Source organism: Notechis scutatus, chromosome 4, assembly GCF_049901735.1.
Source record: "Notechis scutatus isolate UNSWTSFEM ecotype Mainland chromosome 4, rNotScu1.2, whole genome shotgun sequence".
NCBI classification, from domain to species: Eukaryota; Metazoa; Chordata; class Lepidosauria; order Squamata; family Elapidae; genus Notechis; species Notechis scutatus.
This window is the reverse complement of record NC_142012.1, coordinates 50,638,563-50,658,187: the sequence shown is the minus strand read 5'-3', so window position 1 is coordinate 50,658,187 and position 19,625 is coordinate 50,638,563.

The following is a 19,625-nucleotide window of genomic DNA, read 5'->3' as shown; positions in this document are numbered from 1 at the left end:
AAAAAGTCCAGTTGCCTCCTGAGAAAAAGCACCTTTGGGACAACTATGACCTGGGGGACTGAGAATCTCCATAGACACCAGCTGTCCAAGGTACTAGCAATAATTTTCTCCAGCGTCACACTTCCAGTTTAGTCTAGTCTTTGGGGATTCCTGATATGTCACTATTTGTGTCTAATGGAGTATTATCAAAATGCAGTACAATAGAGAAATTAATGTCTTAATATGTTTTACACAGAATTACATTCTGAAGTAAATTTAATATATCCAGACATAGTAATATTTAATATATGTCAGTATATATCAGTAATTTATAGCACATACTCAGTATTCTTACAGCCAATTAATATTTCGTAAAATAATTGTATTTTTCTTTATGTCAAATTATTGTTCATTTCTCTTTAGGTACGTCAATCTCTTCCCTTAGCAATTTTAAAATTCTTCATACAACTTTCATCTGGCAAAACAGGATTTCTTCCTCAAAGTCAAGCCCTGTTTAATTTAAGCAATGTTTACTCAAGTGCAATACATTTTTTTGTACTGAAGCCAACATGGGTTAATTTAAAGCAACTGATTTTTCACTGAGCTGAATATGTTAAACCAATCATTTCTTGAAAAGTGACAATAACTTATGTAAAAAGTATTTGTTTTGAGCATTTCTGTCTGGGACAAAATGGGCTGGGCTGGGCTCCTCAAATTGGTGCTTGTTGGGTAGGTTTTTTCCCCCCATTTTACAACCTGTCTTGCTGCAGTTGTTAAGTTAGTAACGTGGTTCATTTGGTCGTTAAGTGAATCTGGTTTCCCCACTGATTTTGCTAGACAGGAGGTTGCAAAAGGGAATCACGCAATCTTGGGATAATACAACCATCCTAAATACATGCCAGTTTCCAAGCATTTTCATCCCATGATCATGGTGGTGCTACAATGGTTGTATGGAGAACAGCCCTAAGTCGCTTTTTCCAGTACCGTTATAATGTCAAACGGCCACTAAATGAACGGTTGTAACTTGAGGAGTACCTGTATTGCAGTAAGAAGAGAGGGAGACCACATGAAGAGACAAAGTTCTGAAAATGCGACAGGGTGAGTCATTAAATTATCTATTTAACATGCAACTGATATTACAATCTTGCTTACAGAGGGGTGCGTTGGCCTAAGAGGTGGAGCTCTCACCTCACAATCAAGAGGCTGTGAGTTCGATCCTAGGTAGAGGAAGCTATTTCTCTCTCTGGACACGATGAGAATATATCTGATGGAAAAAAACTCTGCAATAGTGACAGGAAAGGCATCCGGCCATTAAAACACTCTGCTAGCTCCATTCAGTTGCCCTGACTCCAGCCTGCAAGGAATTATGGGGTCCCGTAAAAGAAGTTGATGGTGATTGCAATCTTGTTTACAGCAGGTCCAAATCTGTGAGGGGAAACGTCTACAGTTCTGATTTATTGCATTTAAAAAATATATTGGTTTTTTTTTCTTCCTTTGCACACCTGAAATTAAGGGAACAATTCTGCCTTCTACTCCCCTTGTTAGAATGCTGACATTTTGAATGGCTTTAAGTGCATTAAGTCAAAATTCTGGGGCTTTGAAGAGAAGCCCCGAATTTGCACACTTGTTTGTACAGAAGGGGTGGGAATACTCTGAAGGAGGTTGCGAAGCTGACTTCGGAGGTTTGCAAATCATTTTTGCCGAATTCAAATCTGACCTGAAAGATGGCTGAGATTTCCCATTGGTGTTTGCCTTCACAGATGTTCCCCTGTCTTGCAAAAGCCAGCATTATCATAACGATGCCACAGGAACTGCAAATAAGTTGAGTCTTGCTCTGCCCCTGTGTAGGTCTCAGAGCTCCCAAAGTTCTTCTTAGGTTATTACAAAAAAATAAATAAATTATGTGAATCCTTTTTCTACCCGAGAGAGAAAAATGTCAACCCTGCCAATTCTTAATCTTTCTAATAAGTGCCTTGTTGTGTATGTAGAAAACATTTCTTTGTGTTACCTGCAAACAGTAGTAGAAGCCAACTTGGAGAGAAAGCAAGAAAGAGGAAGAGGAGGAGGAGGTGTTAAAATACATTTTTTAAAAAATTTGCTCTACATTCAAAATTATTTGAAGCGGGGAAAAAAATCTTTTCAGAAGGTTTAATGTGTGAACACATTGGAACCTAGATCAGTTTGTTTGGCCTAGAAAGTTAAGCAGGGTCATCTTTGGCTAGAACCTGGATGGGGGACCATGAAGGAATTCTGGAACTGGAAGCTAAATGAGGATCAATCAATCAGAATAGAGTTGGAAGGGATCTTGGAGGCCTTCTAGTCCAACCCCCTGCAGTGGCTGTCCAGTCTCTTCTTCAAAACCTCCAGGGATGGAGCACCCACAACTTCTGAAGGCAACTTCTGTTCCACTTGACTAATTGTCCTCACTGTTATTAACCTCTTGAAAGAAAGTTGTAGCAAAGTCCTTCTATATTATTTCCAGGAAAGCGGCATAGGCATGACATAATCCAGGGCGGTCCAACCTTGGCAACGTTAAGAGCTGTGGGTTGCGACTCCCAGAATTCCCCAGCTAATCATGCAAAAAATAAAATAAAAATATATTCCTCCTAAGGGCAGTAATAATAACCATAATGTAATGCTGGCTGGGGGAATTCTGGGAGTTGAAGTCCATAAGCCTTAAAGTTGCCAAGGTTGGATACCCCTGACCTAATCTCAAGATGAAAGCAACATTACTTTGGTAGTCAATTTATTATTATTTTTTATCATTTGTCAGAAACGCAGAAGAAGGCTCCCCAACTGGGACACTGAGGTGACAAGAGTAAATTGCTCAAAAAAAAAACAAAACCCTTCCCCAAGTGCTCCTTTCTGGGTAGCGTCAAAGACAAGATGACCTCGTTTAGTAATTTCAATCTTTGCACTTGCTTGTTCTCTCCTGCCGTACAGGGACCTCTGCTTGGCATTTACATAAGCAGTGGATATCAGCAATCCATGCACAAAAGGTTCTTCAGTCCAATTCAGAATGGAGGTGGAAGGGACCCTTGGAGGTCTTCTAGTCCAACCCCTTGCTCAAGCAGGAGATCCTAGACTATTCAAAGCAAATGGTTGTCCAATTTCTTCTTGAAATCCTCCAGTGATGGAGCACCTACAACTTCTGGAGGCAACTTCTGTTCCACTGGTTGATTGTCCTCACTGTTAAGAAGTTTCTCCTTAATTCCAGGTTGCTTCTCTCCTTGAATAGTTTCCATCCGTTGTTTCTTGTCCTGCCTTCAGGTGTTTTGGAGAATAGGTTCCACAGAATATAGAATAACAGAGTTGAAAAGGACCTTGTAGGTCATCTAGTCCAACGCCCCCACCCAAGCAGAAAACCCTAAACCATTTTTGACAGATGGCAGTCCAGTCTCTTCTTAAAAACCTCCAGTGATGAAACATCCACAACATCTGGAGACAACTTCTGTTCCACTGGTTAATTGTCTTCACTGTTAGGAAGTTTCTCCTCAATTCCAGGTTGCTTCTCTCCTTGATTAGTTTCCATCCATTGAATCAGAATAGAGCTGGAAGGGACCTTGGAGGTCTTCTAGTCCAGCCCTCTGCTCAAGCAGGAGACCCTAGACCATTGCAGACAAGTCACTGTCCAGTCCCTTCTTAAAAATCTCCAATAGATAGATAGATAGATAGATAGATAGATAGATAGATAGATAGATAGATAGATAGATATAGATAGATATAGATATAGATATAGATATGTACTTAGTGTTAATATGATTTTCTTTTTCTTTTTTGAACCAATGACCTATGTACATGGATCACTTTTTATTAATATCATGAAGGCACTGTGAATTAGTATTACCAATACTATGAATAACTGTCAAGTATTAATTATATATATTGTATGTATTGTACTGTCAAGAAAATGATGTTGAAAGATATTGACATATCTTCTATTTTAGAAATTTTCGTATTTTTTTAATATTTTGAATTTCAATAAAGATTTTTTTTAAAAAGTAAAAAAGAGAGAGAGAGAATCTCTACAGACTTTGAGCTAAAACAATTTGGGACAAAGACCCTTGGGATGGTGTGGGAGTAAGAATGGATTTCCAAGTGGAAAAAATTGCAGACCACAGGAACCAGAACCACCACTGCAGGTGACACTGAGGACACAGATAAACTTCCAAGTGCCTCAATGACCCTCTAAAAGGATGCAAATGACCAGCTGTCTGCATGGAGTATAAATCCTTCCGTTCCCCACCATCCAGTCAGAGCTGAGGAAGCTTCTTGGATGAGAAGGGAAACATCTTCAAAATAAAAACCAAGAAAGTCCAGTTTCCTCTTGAAAAAGCACCTTTGGGACAACCATGACTTGGAGGACTGAGAATTTCTACTGACTATTGGGAGGCAGTTATTATGTCCCTCCTAATCCTTCTCTTCAATAGGCCACATGCATCGAGTTCCCTCAACCATTGAACTTTTAGCCTCTAGAATCATTATCTGCACACTCCTCCTCCTCCTCCACCTCCTCCTCCCTCACTTCCCCTCTTTCTCCTCCTCCTCTTCCTCCTCCTCCTCCACCACCTCCTCTTTCCTCCCTCTCTCCCCCTCTCCTCTCCTCTTCTTCTTCTTCTCCTTCTCTCCTCCCTCGCTCTCCCTCCCCCCTCCTCCTCCTCCTCTCCTCCTCTCCCCACTTCCTCTTTCCCTCTTCCCCCTCTAATCCTCCTCCTCTTCTTCTCCTCCTCCTCTCTCTCCTCTCCTGCTCCTCCTCCTCTCTCCTCCTCCTCCTCCCTCTCTCTCTCTCTTCTCCTCCTCTCCCTTCTTTCCTCCTCTTCCTCTTTCCTCTCCTCCTCTTCCTCCTCCCTGCCCCTGCCTTTTGATGCTTCAAAGAGAAAGGTTTAAAACAGTGGGGAGCCATAAGTGTTTCCAGCACTGGGTGGGGGAGGCTATGCCAGGAACCCCTCTTTTTGGATGCGTCCACTTTATCTGTTTTCTTGTTGGGCGGCTCTGCCCTTCCCCGCTTTCACCGAGTTACGTCTGGGCAGTTCAGAAGTCCAGGGAACGAAGGAAAACCTCTCAGTCCCCCCACCTTCCCCCGGCTCCCTTATCTTACACCTCCCTGTCCTTCGCTGCTGTCAGATAGATCCTCGGCAGCCTGCAGTTAAATCCTTCATTTCATATACAGGAGAAGCAAAGGAAAGGAAATCAATTCCTTCTTTGAAAGTTGCCAGATTCTGCCACCCTTCAGAAGGCTGCCCCCCCACCCTCCCCAGCCCCCGTTTAATCCTCGGTTACAAAGGAAAGGGTTAACCCCCCCCTTTCAATCAACAGCCTGAAGGAATCATCGACTTTTAGCCTTCTGATCCTCAAGCAATTATGATTTTAATAATCATAGAGTAAACTAGAGCAGACTAATGCCAGAACGGCACCTGTCTTTCACGATTCTGGGCTGCGATGCCAGGGAACAGACAGAGACACACACACACACACTGAGGATCTGAGCCTCCTTCTTTCCTTCCTTCTTTCCTCCCTTCCTTCTCCCCCTCCCTCCCTCCCTTTCTTTCTTTCTTTTTCTTTCTTTCCCTTTCTTTTTTCTTTCTTTTTTCTTTTCTTTTTCTTTTCCTACCTTATTTCCTTCCTTCCCTCTTTCTTTATTTCCCCTTTTCTTTCTTTTTTCCCCTCCTTTCTTCTTCCCTTGCTTGCTTGCTTCATTTCTCTTCCTTCCTCTTCCCTTCCCTTCCCTCCTTCCCTCCTTCCTTCTTTTCCCTTCCCTTCCCTCCTTTACTTCTTCCTTCCCTTTCCTCTTTCCCTTTTTCCTTCCCTTCCCTCCCCTTTCCTCCTTTCCTCCTTCCTACCCATCCCTCCTTTTCTTCTTCCTTCCCTTCCCTCCTTCCCTCCTTTCCTCCTTCCTACCCTCCTCCCTCCTTTTCTTCTTCCTTCCCTTCCCATCCCTTCCCTCCTTCTTCCTTCCCTTCCCTTCCATCCCCTTTCATCATTTCCTTCTTCTTCCCCTTCCCTCCTTTCCTTCTTCCTCCCCTCCCCTCCCCATCCCTTCCCTCCCCTCTCTCCCTTTCACCATTCCCACTTGGAGTTTTATTTCTGCCCAACCCCGGAGCCACTTTCCCTAACTCCCTTCTCTTCCATCAAGGCTTACCTGCATACAGGACAGCTGGACAGTGTGGCCCATCCTATAGGCAAAGTTCCGGTACCTCACTGTAACATGTGACCGCATATTGAGAAAACATATTGGAAATAGAATGGCTCTTTTAAATTAATATACCTTAACTTCTCATAGGTGCTTCTTATGTCTGGAGCTCCACTAGGGAAGGCAACTCCTTGTCTACAGATGCTCTGTGGTTGGAAGACCTGCCAGCTGACCTACAGAACAAAGTCGGCCATTTTTTAAAAGCACAAACCAGCATTTTTTTTAAACAAAACAAAACAACCCCCTTTTTGTTTCCTCTGGGATCGTTTGTCGCTTATAAATGGATCAAGTTCCCCTCATTCGGATGTGTAGATTGCATCCATTAGAATCCCTCCAAAGATTCTTTTATCAGGAACCCAAAACCACTTAGAGATGATTTTAAGCCTGTCAGAGAGTTACCGCCAATATTTTGTTTATGTAGACCGAGCATTTACTGAGTTAGCACTCCCCAAAGGAAAATTGGAAGATATATATACATATGTAGAGAGAAAAAACTGCTTTTAGGTAATTGCTGTTGGGTTGGAGCTGCTGGTATTTGGTGGTATTTTATATCACTTTAATAGTATCGCTTGAGAATTTGGGCTCAGATGACATTTTTAAATGGTAGTCCCAAATAACTTGTAAATGAGCAAGGTCTAGCATCTCCCCATGGCATCCTGCCTCCAAGCTACACTTCATTATGGGCCCAACACACGGCCTGCCAATCAACAAGGCAGTTGGTATCTCTATACAGTTTTCTAGCCCTCCAGGGGTTCCTTAATCTCAGCACCTGCTGCAGAAAATAGAAAATTCAAACTACGTTAGTTGCTCTTGGTTCAAAGACAAATACGCCCTCGGATTGCAGCCCCCATTGAGCCCAAAATTTCTGTTGCTCATTGAGACGGTGGTGACGTGAGTTTTGTCTCGTTTTACGACTTTTCTCACCACAGTTGTTAAGCAAACCACTGCCGTGGTATGTTAGTGTCATGGTTGTTAAGCAAATCTGGTTTCTAACTTTGCTTGTTAGAAGGTCACAAAAGATTACAGATTACAGATTAACAGAGTTGGAAGGGACCTTGTAGGTCATCTAGTCTAACCCCCACACCCAAGCAGGAGACCCTTCACCATTTCTGACAGATGGCAGTCCAGTCTCTCCTTGAAAGCCTCCAGGGATGAAGCTGCCACTATTTCCAAAGGCAACTTCTGTTCCATGGGTGGATGGTTCTCCCTGTCAGAAAATTTCTCCTTATTTCCAGGTTGAATCTCTCCTGGATCAGTTTCCATCCATTATTCCTTATTTGGCCTTCGGGTGCTTTGGAAAATAGCTTGACCCCCTCCTCTCTGGGTGAGCCCCTCAAATATTTGAACCCTGCTATCCTGTCTCCCCTGGTCCTTCTCTTCCCTAGACTAGCCAGGCCCAGTTCCTGCAACCGTTCATTGCATGTTTCAGCCTCCAGTCCCCTCATCATCCTGGTTGCTCTTCTCTGCACTCTTTCTGGAGTCTCAACCTCTTTTTTATAGTGTGGTGACTAAAACTGGATGCAGTATTCTAGGTGAGGCCTTACTAAGGCTTTATAGAGTAGTATTAGTACCTCCCTTGATCTCGATTGTATCCCTCTGTTGATGCAACTTAGGATTGCATTGGCTTTTTTGGCTGCTGCTGCACACAGCTGGCTCCTGTTTGGCTGGTTGTCCACTAAGACTCCAAGATCCCTCTCACAGTCACTGCTGTTGAGCTGGGTTTCACCCAGTCTATATGTGATCCAAAAGGGGATCTTGTGACCCCAGAATGCTGCAACCATCATAAATAGGAGTCAGTTGCTGAGTGTCTAAATTTTGATCACCTGACTAAGGAGACGTTGTAACGATTGTAAGTGTGAAAAAAAGGGTTATGTCACTTTTTCTAGTCTTCAGTTTTTCACCAGGATATAAAAGAGGTGAGAAAAACACAATTAGATGTGCAAAATTCAGTGACGATAGGCCAGGGCTCTCCCAACTTGGCGACTTTAAGCCTTGTGGGCTTAAGAAAAATAAAACAGGCCTCGAGAATGGCAACCTGGGCGTCCAGGTGTTTGACACGGTTATCAGGATGGTGAAGAAACACAGCAGAGCAGTTCCTAGGGCAGCGGCCTCCCTTATCAAGGACTGTCTTCTCTGTAAAGGGCGGGCAGACGCAAGCTCCCCATTCAAGGATGTCGGTCTGAGTTACTGTTCAAGCATTTCGGTTGAAAGATTAAACAACTGAAGGAAATGTGAGTAGAGAATGCCTTCCCTTAGAGGCTGCAGTGCTGTTTGACCACATGGAAGGAAGGAAGGAAGGAAGGAAGGAAGGAAGGAAGGAAGGAAGGAAGGAAGGAAGGAAGGAAGGAAGGAAGGAAGGAAGGAAGGAAGGAAGGAAGGAGAGAAAGAAATAAACGAAGAAAGAAGGAGGGAGGGAGGGACGAAAGAGAGAGAGAAAGAATGAAAGAAAGAGGAAGAAAGAAAGGAGGAAGGAAAAGGAAGGAAGGGGAAGGAAGAGGGAGGGAGGGAGGAAAGAGAGAGAGAGAAAGAAAGGGAAAAAAGAGAAAGGAGGAAGGAAGGAAGAGGGAGGGAGGGAGGGAGGGAGGGAGGGAGGGAAGGAAGGAAAGAAAGAAAGAAAGAAAGAAAGAAAGAAAGAAAGAAAGAAAGAAAGAAAGAAAGAAAGAAAGAGGGCTGTGAAATCCTGGACATAAACTGTTTCAACTTCTCCCCTCAAGATGACACTATAGGGCACTGCCTACCAGAACAACTAGACACAAGGACAATTTTTCTCCCCAATGCCATCACTCTGCTAAACAAATAATTCCCTCAACACTGTCTATGCCCTGGAATGTCACATGTAGTAGAGCTGTATTACTATTACCCTTCTCATGTTTCCTATCATTCCTTTAGCATCTTATGACCATCACTTTATTGTTTGTATCTTACAATTTATGCAGATTGTTTTTATTTAGTATCTTATGACTATCACTGAGTGTTGTATCTTGTGATGTATGATGATTGTATTATGATCATGATCATGATTTACAATATACAAATGATTTACAATATTTACTTGTTGCTTGTATGTACACCAAGATCTTATGCACTGGAGACAAATTCCTTGTGTGTCCAAACACACTTGGCCAATAAAGAATTCTGTTCTGTTCTGTTCTGTTCTATTCTACTCTATTCTTTATTCCAATATTCTATTATATTCTTTATTCTATTATTCTCCTCTCCTCTCCTCTTCTATTGACAAGTGTTAAGGTTTTTTTAAGCAACAAGTACCTTTATAAAACAATGTCAAAATACAGTGACTTGATAATCAATTGATTCTATATTTAGTTGCTGCTTCTCTTTCACTTCCCTTATCTGCTGTCTCATCACCAGAAAGCAACTGTAAATTCTTAAGGGAAGGTCTCCGTGTCATCTATCAGTAGGTGCAGATGTAGATTTGGCAAAGAAAGACCAAATTATTTTCCCACAGGGACAACTATCACATTATTTCTCAAATGAACATGCACTTCCCAAAGCTGCTTCATTTGTTTAGTATAAATCATCCCCTTTAGCTACTTATCAACTTGTTCCATAGTTGTGTAGCCATTTTGCCCGTTAATTTCCTTCATATCTGGCTGCTTATGAATCTACAGAGACCATCTATTCTCTAGATGTTTAATGTTCCCACACTTCTCTGGGCATAATGTTTAGCATTCATATTTGCACACCCAAGTCAAACCTCCTGCATTTATTACATCTTGCATAATTGTGACAGACCACCAAAAGTTCTCACTGACTAGTGCTATTCTAATAATGCAGTTTGTTGGAAGAGGTGGGGTAAGGAAGCAAAACACGAAGAAGGGCTACCAGTCCCAACATTTGAGAGGGAAGAAAGTAGAAAGTAAACTTTCTACACTCCTTGGCTGGGTTTCTTAGATGGAGAAGGAAGAGGAGAAACAAGATGTCTAAGTCATATGTTCAGTACAAAAACTTCTTAAAATGAAAACTCTTACACTCTGAAGAAATTGAAGCATGCTAAGGAGCTATGAATATTCTTCAAAGTGTGAAGAATGTGTTACATTTCCATGCTATGATCCAAGAATACGCCCCATTGGGTTCCATCAAATTTAGTTGATTAGGTAGACATCTAAACAAAATGGCTGTCCTGAGGAGCTCACCCATTAATAAAATGGCTGCCACAAAGCACACATCACCAATGTCAAAACAACAGGAATAGTGGTGACTGGCTCTTTGCATTCTTTCTAACCCCTTCCACTTCAGGATTTGACACCCCTATGACATCCCCAGTTTCCTTTGCATTTTCTCCTCCTTCAGCACAGTTGCCATATTCAAAAACAAGATTGTGAAAACTTTCTCTTTTAAAAATCCTAATCACATCCAGGATGCCTGTGTGGTCTCTCAAAACATCCATGTGATGTCAGAAGATGGAGATTTTTAAGAAAATAGTTTCACTTTTACTTGTATTTAAAATTAATAATCTTTTTTTAAATATGAAACTTAGGATAGATGGATGTGTCAATATTCCTATGCTTGTCTCAGAATCGGCTTGCTGTCAGGATTCTGGAAGTTGCCCTAATTAAATCATGACCCTCGAGCCAAACTTCAAAACCTTCAAATAATTTATTAGGAGCGAACATGTTGGCATGATCTGTATGAAGCCAATTTTGAGACACGTAAATTCACTGTCACCCTTGACCCTGGTTTTCCCCCACCCCTCTGGATGCATCATAATTCAAATTCTCCAGCGAAACATGTTCATAGTCAAGAGTCATCAATCACATCCTCCAATTAGAGATTTGCGTGGCAAAAATTCCGGTAGCTTAGTTATAATCCTTACAGGATAAGAATGGAATGCACTTTCAGTTCCAAACCCCCATGCCCTTCTGTTCATGGCAACTCTAAAACAAGCATAGAAATGTTTTATGAGTTGACAGGAGGGTCTGGAACTAGGAGATATGTCCATAAGCGCACTGCTGTTCACAAGTGGCACATTTGAGATGCCAAAATTCCTACATGTATGTTGTCTTATCTGGATCCAGAGAAAGTACTTTCTGGGGGAAATGGTTCCTATTCTATCTTCCATTTAAAAGAAAGAAAACTGAAATTGACAAGGGCCACTATAGTTCCCATTCCTTATGTTGTTCTAGTTTGGAACCTTCATGTCAAACATAAATTACATAGTAGGATAATTTACAGGAAATTTCCCCTACAAAAAATACTATATTTAAAGAACTAAACTCATTTATCTAGGCTGGTACACCTTTTCAGTGAGTAGGGCAATCATTTACAGTAATTGCTAATTGCAACTGCAATTTAAAAACCTGGAATTCTCCAAAGTGTTCAGAAACTGAGAATTTGAAATAGTCAACTAATGTATTGAGAGCTTGAGGAGGAAAAAAATATGTGTTTTTGTTCCTGGTCAGATGTAGCCTTAAAAAAAAAATATGAACATCATGCAAACACAGTCTGACTCCTCTTTAATCTGTCAGCCTTTTCCTTACATCTGTGCATAAACATTATTACTGCCAACTCAGTATGTTGCTGTAGACATGATCAGAGACCCCAAAACTTATTCTGTAGCTTCCAATAGAATGAAGTTTCAGTGTGCATACATTAAAACAAGCAAATGTCTGTATTAACTTGTAGGAAGTAGGAAGATGTTAGCCATTGTGTGTTTACAGAAAATCAGCTAGTATTGTTCTTTGTCATCTATTTGCATGTGAAATCTATATATGGAGAATAGAATAAGATAGAATGGAATGGAATGGAATGAAGTGGAGTGGAGTAGAGTAGAGTAAAATAGAACAGAACAGAATCATAGTGAAATGAAGAATGAGTAGAGTAGAGTAGAGTAGAGTAGAGTAGAGCAGAGTAGAGCATGTGGCAAAGGTTGCAACTGTGAAAAAGAGTTATGAGTCACATTTTTCAGTGTCGTTGAAACTTTGAACAGTCACTAAAACCAACTGTTGTAAGTCGAGGACTTCCTGTATAAATCTGTCTCTAATTTACATATATGCATGCCCTTTCCATGTCAGAGCCAGCCCTAGAAGCCCTGTAGTTTCATTCTACCCTTGCTAAGGTGACCTGGCGTCTCATGTCATTGTTAACTCACAAGCTACCTCCGTTTGGGATGAATCTGGGGGCTTAAAACGCGAACTGCAAGTTGAAGAGATGTTTCGAGGGTGAGGTTCTTCCCTACACACTCGCTCACACAAACACACACACACATACACACACACACCTCCTCTCAGTATCCCAGCCTACCTAATGAGGTGACAGAAAGAATTAAAAATGACAGATTGTTTTGGCTGCCACAGAGCCATCTGAGATCCATTTCCATGTAATACATCTCAATAAGCTCAGTGGGCAGCCCTCTGTAGATGATTCATTTCAGCAACAACAGGATTTGTGGTGTTTTTAACAAGAGCTGGGCAGGAGCTGGGCAGCAGGGAACTGTTGTCAGAAGACGATGGGGACCTCTTTCTGCCTGTATCCCACTGCCTCCAAAAATGCGCGAAGTTGGCTAGATTAGGACTTCAGGTAACTTTATTGTCACTTTGAATGTACATGAATCGGCATACATTAAAATGAAATTGCATTTGGTTGTGGCCCACTGGTGGCTGGTGGAGCTGGCAGCAGAGTCAGACAGTGAGGATGTTGGGAAGGAACCTGGGCCAGTCCTGGAGGCTGAGGAAGGCTCTGACAAGGGCTCTGCATCAGAGGCAGAGATGGGGCCAGGACCATCCGACAGTTATCAGCTGTCTTCAGAATCGGAGATCAGTGGGGAAGAAGAATAGCTGGAGCCTGTTCCCAGTGTGCGCATGTGCAGAGCTGCCAAAAGCAAAGAACAATTATGAACTAAGGATTGACATGGGAGTAAGGCCACAGGTGGACAGTGAATGGTCCCTCCCCTAGAGTATAAAAGAGGAGCAAAAGGGGAGTGGGGTTTTGCAGGAAACAATTCATTCGTTGCAGCAGTGTGATGATCTGTCTGTGCATCTCAGAGACTCTGTGCTGAGACCTTCCTTGTCACCACTGCATTTGGAAATATTTACTTGGCAGCTCTCCAAGCTAGATAAGGTCTGTGCTCCTAATTAAGACCCTTGAAAGACTGTTTGCCAGGCCTTTGGCTGAAAGTGAATGCAGGAAATTCACCTTCATTTAATAAAAGGGGGTTTGCCAGGACAAAGAGTCTGCTTAGTGCTTTTTGGGGAAGTCTACGTATTTATAGATTGCAGGACAGGACAATTTTGTGTGGTTATGTTCTCGATCAGGAACAGCCAAGACTGGCTACCATTCCTACAGGTGCCCAGCCAATCCCCATGGAGAGAAAAGTGTTTATTGGGGAACATGCCACTTAAAAACCGGCCCCAAAGAAGGTGGGAAGATTAGAATCAAGTTTTCAGTCCGCAGGAATAAACCTCTTAACGTCAACACGCCATTTTTCTGCCCAAGTGTCCGTGGGACAATAAAACTTATAGAAAGAGATCCTTCGAGACAGAATAGTTCAGGAGAGGTGTTGGACTGATAGCTGCCGTAATTAAGAAAAAAGATCTGTCATGTCACTGTCAGCCTGGAATAAATTCCCCATCTTATCCAGATTTCCCACCTATGTGTCTTTATCTCTGGAGCCAGCAAAGATGACCATGAAATTCCGGAGGTAATAATTCAGCTCTCTCTCTCGAGAGAGAGAGAAAGACAAACTGAAGTGAGGATGATTTTGGAGGGGTGAAAAATGGGGATAGAGGGTTGAACTCTAATGATTTCAGATACTAAGTATGCTTTTTTTTTAAAAAAAAAAATACTGTTGGGAGTTAAGAATGCCAGCTCTTCAACAAGAATCCTCTGAGGCTGGAATGAACATCTTCATTCTAGGTGAACAAGTTTTGCTATACAAGCTTGCTTGCAGATGAATAAAGATGGCAGACTTAGCAATTCCAGGAAAGAAAGAAAGAAAGGAAGAAAGAAAGAAAGAAAGGAAGGAAGGAAGGAAGGAAGGAAGAAAGAAAGAAAGAAAGGAAGGAAGGAAGGAAGGAAGGAAGGAAGGAAGGAAGGAAGGAAGGAAGAAAGAAAGAAAGAAAGAAAGAAAGAAAGAAAGAAAGAAAGAAAGAAAGAAAGAAAGAAAGAAAGAAAACATTAAATCTGAAAGAAAAAGAAAGTCATGCACTCTCCTTCTGGGCAATAAACTATTTGGGTCTGGAAATGGAAGTGTGATGAAGCATAATTACACCTTCCCAAATATTCTACACCCATTTGCGCTATTCAGGTGACCCTGATGGCACAAATAAATTTCCAAGTGACCTCAGTGACTCTTTAAAAAGACTGCAAATGACCAGCTGCCAGAACTGAAGAAGCTTCTTGGATGAGAAGCAAAACATCTTCAAGAAAAAAACAAAGATCGTTTGATAGACATGTGCATATGCAACTTAATAAAACATCTGCCACCAACAATATCTCAGCAGCACTTGGGAAATAGAAATAGAAAATAGAAAATCAGGGAAATAGAAAACCAGCAGATCTATAATTATCTATTGCCGCACATTCTCTGGACCTGATTTGTACCTCAACGGATAGGAAATTTGTCCTTCCCTTTGTATGTGTAGGACATCAAGGCTACAAGACTGGACCAGATAGTTCTTTTGACCTAATCATTATGAACATCGCTTTCCAATCTGTTGTCTTTACCTGAGCTAAATAAAGTAGCTAAAACAGGGAATGGGATATAATTAGGAGGTTTCTCATGTTGTTAATTCTTGCCTAAAGGAGCCACAGTGGTGCAGTGGTTGGAATGCAGTACTGCAGGTTACTTCTGCTGACTGCCTGCTGCCTGAAATTTGGCAGTTCGATTCTTACCAGGCTCCAGGTTGACTCAGCCTTCGGTCCTTCTGAGCTGGGAAAAAATGATGAGTTAGATTGTTGGGGGCAAGAGGCTGACTTTGTAAACTGCTTAGAGAGGGCTGGAAAGCACTGTGAAGTGGGATATAAATCTGAGTGCTATTGCTTAGGAAGGAAGGAAGGGAGGGAGGAGGGAGGGAGGGAGGGAGGGAGGGAGGGAGGAAGGAAGGAAGGAAGGAAGGAAGGAAGGAAGGAAGGAAGGAAGGGCCATGGTGGCACAGTGGTTAGAATGCAGTATTGTACACTGACTCTGCTCAGTGCCAGCAGTTCGATCCTGACTGGGTCAAGGCTGACTCAGCCTTCCATCTTTCTGAGGTGGGTAAAATGAGGATCCAGATTGTTGGGGACAAGAGGCTGACTCTATAAACCACTTAGAGAGGACTGAAAAGCACTGTGAAGTGGCATATAAGTGCCACTGCTAAGTTGGAAGGAAGGAAGGAAGCAAGCAAGCAAGCAAACCATAGTAGTGGACTTGTTACAATGCAATGTTGCAGGCTATTTCTGCCCACTGCCATCAGTTCGATCCTGACAGCTCAAGGGTGACACAGCTTTCTATCCTTCCGAGGTGGGTTAAATGAGGACCCAGATTGTTGAGGGCAAGAGGCTAACTCTGAAAACCACTTAGAGAGGGAAGGAAAGTGGGATATAAGTGCTATTGCTATAGGTAGCACTTCTCAGATAAGAGTTAATGTGCAATATTTAGTTCCTTAATATGAATGACTCCAGAAGAAACGCTGTGCTGCTTTGGGGAAATCAGGAACGTCTTCAATTGGATTGCTTCTGTCACTGCATGGACACAATCTCCTTTGATGTCCTCTCCACATTCAACTCGCATTGAGTCTTTTATCTGAGTCCAAAGCAGTGGAGTCTTCAGCGGGGCAATTCAATAATGGCTCCACAGGAGCTGTCATCTGCAGTTTGCTATTCATCTTGTAAAAACCTTTTGAGTTTTCAATGTGCCAACTAAGGTCGGGATTTCAGTCACTTAAAGGCTCTTTTGTATTTTCCAAACAGGCCCCCAAATGGAAGGTAAGCTGATTCGGCACTGAAACGCTCCAAGCTCCCTGCATTATGGAGGGATCAGAATGCTTTGCGATTGAAAATGTCAGGAGGCAGTTTGGCCCACCTGGCTCACCTGCAGGGGTCAAAGGCTTGTCTTTTGGGGGGGCATGAATTAGACTTTGGTCCAGCTTGCAATGGGTACCCCAAGTTGGTTGGTAGATTCCCACCTCAATCTGGTAGCCCATGCTGTCTTACTCTGTGAAATTCCGTTAACCTCATTCCAATATTCTATATCACTTAGCTTTCAGATAAAAAACAACAACGCTTCAGCTAATTCATACCAACAGACAGAATAAATTCTACTGACAGCACCCATGGCTTTAATTCTGACTGACTATTTTCTAGCTGCTAGAGATACCAACTGCCTCCAAGCCCCTTACCTCAACTATAGGCATTGTGATGACCCGGAGTGTAACACAAACATAACAAAATCCAAAACATAAATAAATGTCCTTTAATGCCTCCAACTTGGCCCCACTGTTCAATAATTCTCAGTTGGAGATAAAACTTATTCAAAAATAGTCTTCAACAGAAAGCAATGCAGTCCGAATTTAATGAGCAGATAGAGGTGAAATAAAAAAACCAAAACAAACTACAATGAAGGAACTTCCACAACGGACCAGGATAGGTAATTCAAGGAGATAACAAGGCACAGTCTGTTGGAAGGACACCAACCAAGATAACTTCAGCCAAAAATAAAACATGCTTTGTTTCTGGCAATGCTATGTTGTAACCGTCTCTCTTATATACTAGTCTCCCCAGCTGTAACCAATGAGGGGGATCATGGCCACTTCCTCTCTCATAAGCCAAGTTGTTGCCTTCTTCTTTCCTCCCTGCGTGTCCTAGGATGAAGAGGGGATGGGCCTGGTTCTTCCTCTGACTGCCCAGCCGGCCTCTGCCCTTCCCCAGCCTCCTCCACAACCTCCGGAGCCACACTCCCACTCCCTGTCAGCTGTTCCTCCTTTCCCTCAGAGTCTGACTCTAACAAGGGCATGACAGGCATCCTGGTCTCTAGTCTTTGCAAGATTAAGATTTGGGTGTTTTTTTTTTGTCTGCTCGGTGTTAATTGTGTAACTTATATGCATATGTAACTACACTTTGGCACCATAGAAAAGGATCTGACCTCAGAGTAACAGAGTTGGAAGGGACCCTGGAGCTCAAGCAGCAAACCCTATTCCATTTCAGACAAATGGCTGTCCAAACTCTTCTTGAAAACCTCCAGTGATGGACCACCCATAAGTTCTTCTTTCTACTGATTAATTGTTCTCATTGTCAGGAATTTCCCCCTTAGTTCTAGGTTGTTTCTCTCCTTGGTTGGTTATCATCTGTTGCTTCTTGTCCTACCTTCTGGTGCTTTGGAGAATAGCTTGACTCCCTCTTCTTTGGGGCAGCCCTTCAAATATTGGGATACTGCTATCATGTCACCTCTAATCCTTCTCCTCATTAGATTAGACATATCCCATTCCAGCAATCATTCTTCAACTACCTTTCTTTCCCTCTAAGATTCTGAGATGATGGCTCAACTAATCCATCAGAATCAGCTGCTACATTCTCTGCAGTCCCATCTCCTTCTTTCTCTGGAAGCCACAAGACTGCAATATTCCTGCCAATCTCTGCCTCCTTTCCTCCTTTTGATGAGGACTCCATCATAAGAGACACAGTAAGCTTGTCATTTGACTATTTCCTCCTCAGTATAAATTGCCATAAAAGTCCAAGAACGTGAACAGAATGCCCAACTGCTATACAACAGAAGCCCCAGGCGCTGTAATATGCATGCCTTACTTATTTGTCAAATTTAGAAGGTCACCCAACTTCCTAAAAACTCTGGGCAATCAATCAATAAGAATAGAGCTGGAAGGGACCTCGGAGGACTTCTAGTCCACCCCCCCCCCCGCTGAAGCAGGAGACCCTAGACCAGGAGTCCCCAAACTTGGCAACTTTAAGACATGTGGACATCAATTCCCAGAATTCTTCCTCCAGTCAGGTTAGCTCAGGAACTCTGGGAATTGAAGTCCACAAGTCTTAAAGTTGCCAAGTTTGGAGACCCCTGCCCTAGACCATTCCAGGCAAGTGGCTATCCAATCTCTCCTTTAAAAAAACCTCCAGTGATGAAGCACCCACAACTTCTGGAGGCAGCTTCTGTTCCACTGGTTAATTGTTCTCACTGTTAGGAAGTTTCTCCTTAATTCCAGATGGTTGTCAGCACAGACATTAAAAACAGAACTCTAAAACAAGGGGAAATGGACATTCCATAGAGAAACAAACCACCTATCTCTTCCAAGCCTAGGGAAACAACGTGTTTTATGAATTTTTAAAATATAATTGGGATTCTCAAAGCAAAATTGGGGAGGGGGAGGGGAGAGATGTTGTTCCAGAAGGTAGATCCTATGGCAGAGAAAATGGCCTGCCCAGGTTGGTGATGTTTGATCAATGGGACCTGAGACATGCCAACTCTACCCAATTATGCAGGATGGGTAGAAACTCTGGAGATATAGACAGGGGTGGGATTCTACCTGGTTGGACTGGTTCTATAGAACTGGTTGTTATGATTCTGCCCAGTTCGTAGAACCAGCTAGCTGGCTCCTCCCCTCCCCACCCACTCACTCTTTACCTGGCATGTGCACCATCCAACTTGCCTGCCTTTGGTAAGTTGCTATTTTTCCTCCCCCCCCCCGACCATCAGCTGTTCTGCTGTGCCAGGAGATTTAAATTACCTAGAAAGCAGGAAATCATTGGATTTTCTTGCTTTCTAGCTAATCTAAAAGCAGACCTGAACCTTCCTTAGGACTGAAGCTTCTATTTTTCACTGCAGACTTGGGTAGCAGATTGCAGAAACGTAGATCTCTGAGTGAATCTGTGATTCTGCGAGCAACTCAATCTGCCTGCCTGCTTTGTCTGATTTTGGGTAAAAGTTGCTCTTTTTAAAATAAAAAATCCAATATTTACATAAACATTTATAATATTTACATACAAGCCACGCCCAGCCAATCACATGACCACCAAGCCACACTCACAAATTAGGCCATGCCGGTTGTTAAGAAATTTGAATCCCACCCCTGGATATAGAGCTTCTGTTATCCAGCTTCTATGCCATGAAATAGGTTTTAGCAGGCAACCGGCACCTTGGCTTGTACCCAGAGTGCAAAAGTGAAATTTTGTCAATTTCAGCTCATTGCCACCTATGGAACACATGGGTAGGCCCATAACTAAGCTTCCCATGCTGACATTTGTGATGGCTTTGCCATTTTTCATCCAAATAGTATCGTATCATCATGGACCTTCGAGCAATGTTTCCTGTAGTATATACACCCAACATAAGTCCTTGTTTGCTTTTCTTAGACTGAATGTCTATGGGGATTCTCAGCCATGCAGGCCCTGGTTGTCCCAAAGGTGCAAACTTAGACTTTCTGGTTTTTCCTTGAAGATGTTTCCCTTCTCGTCCAAGAAGCTTCTTCAGCTCCTGACTGGTACTGAATGGTGGGGAATAGAAGGATTTATGCTT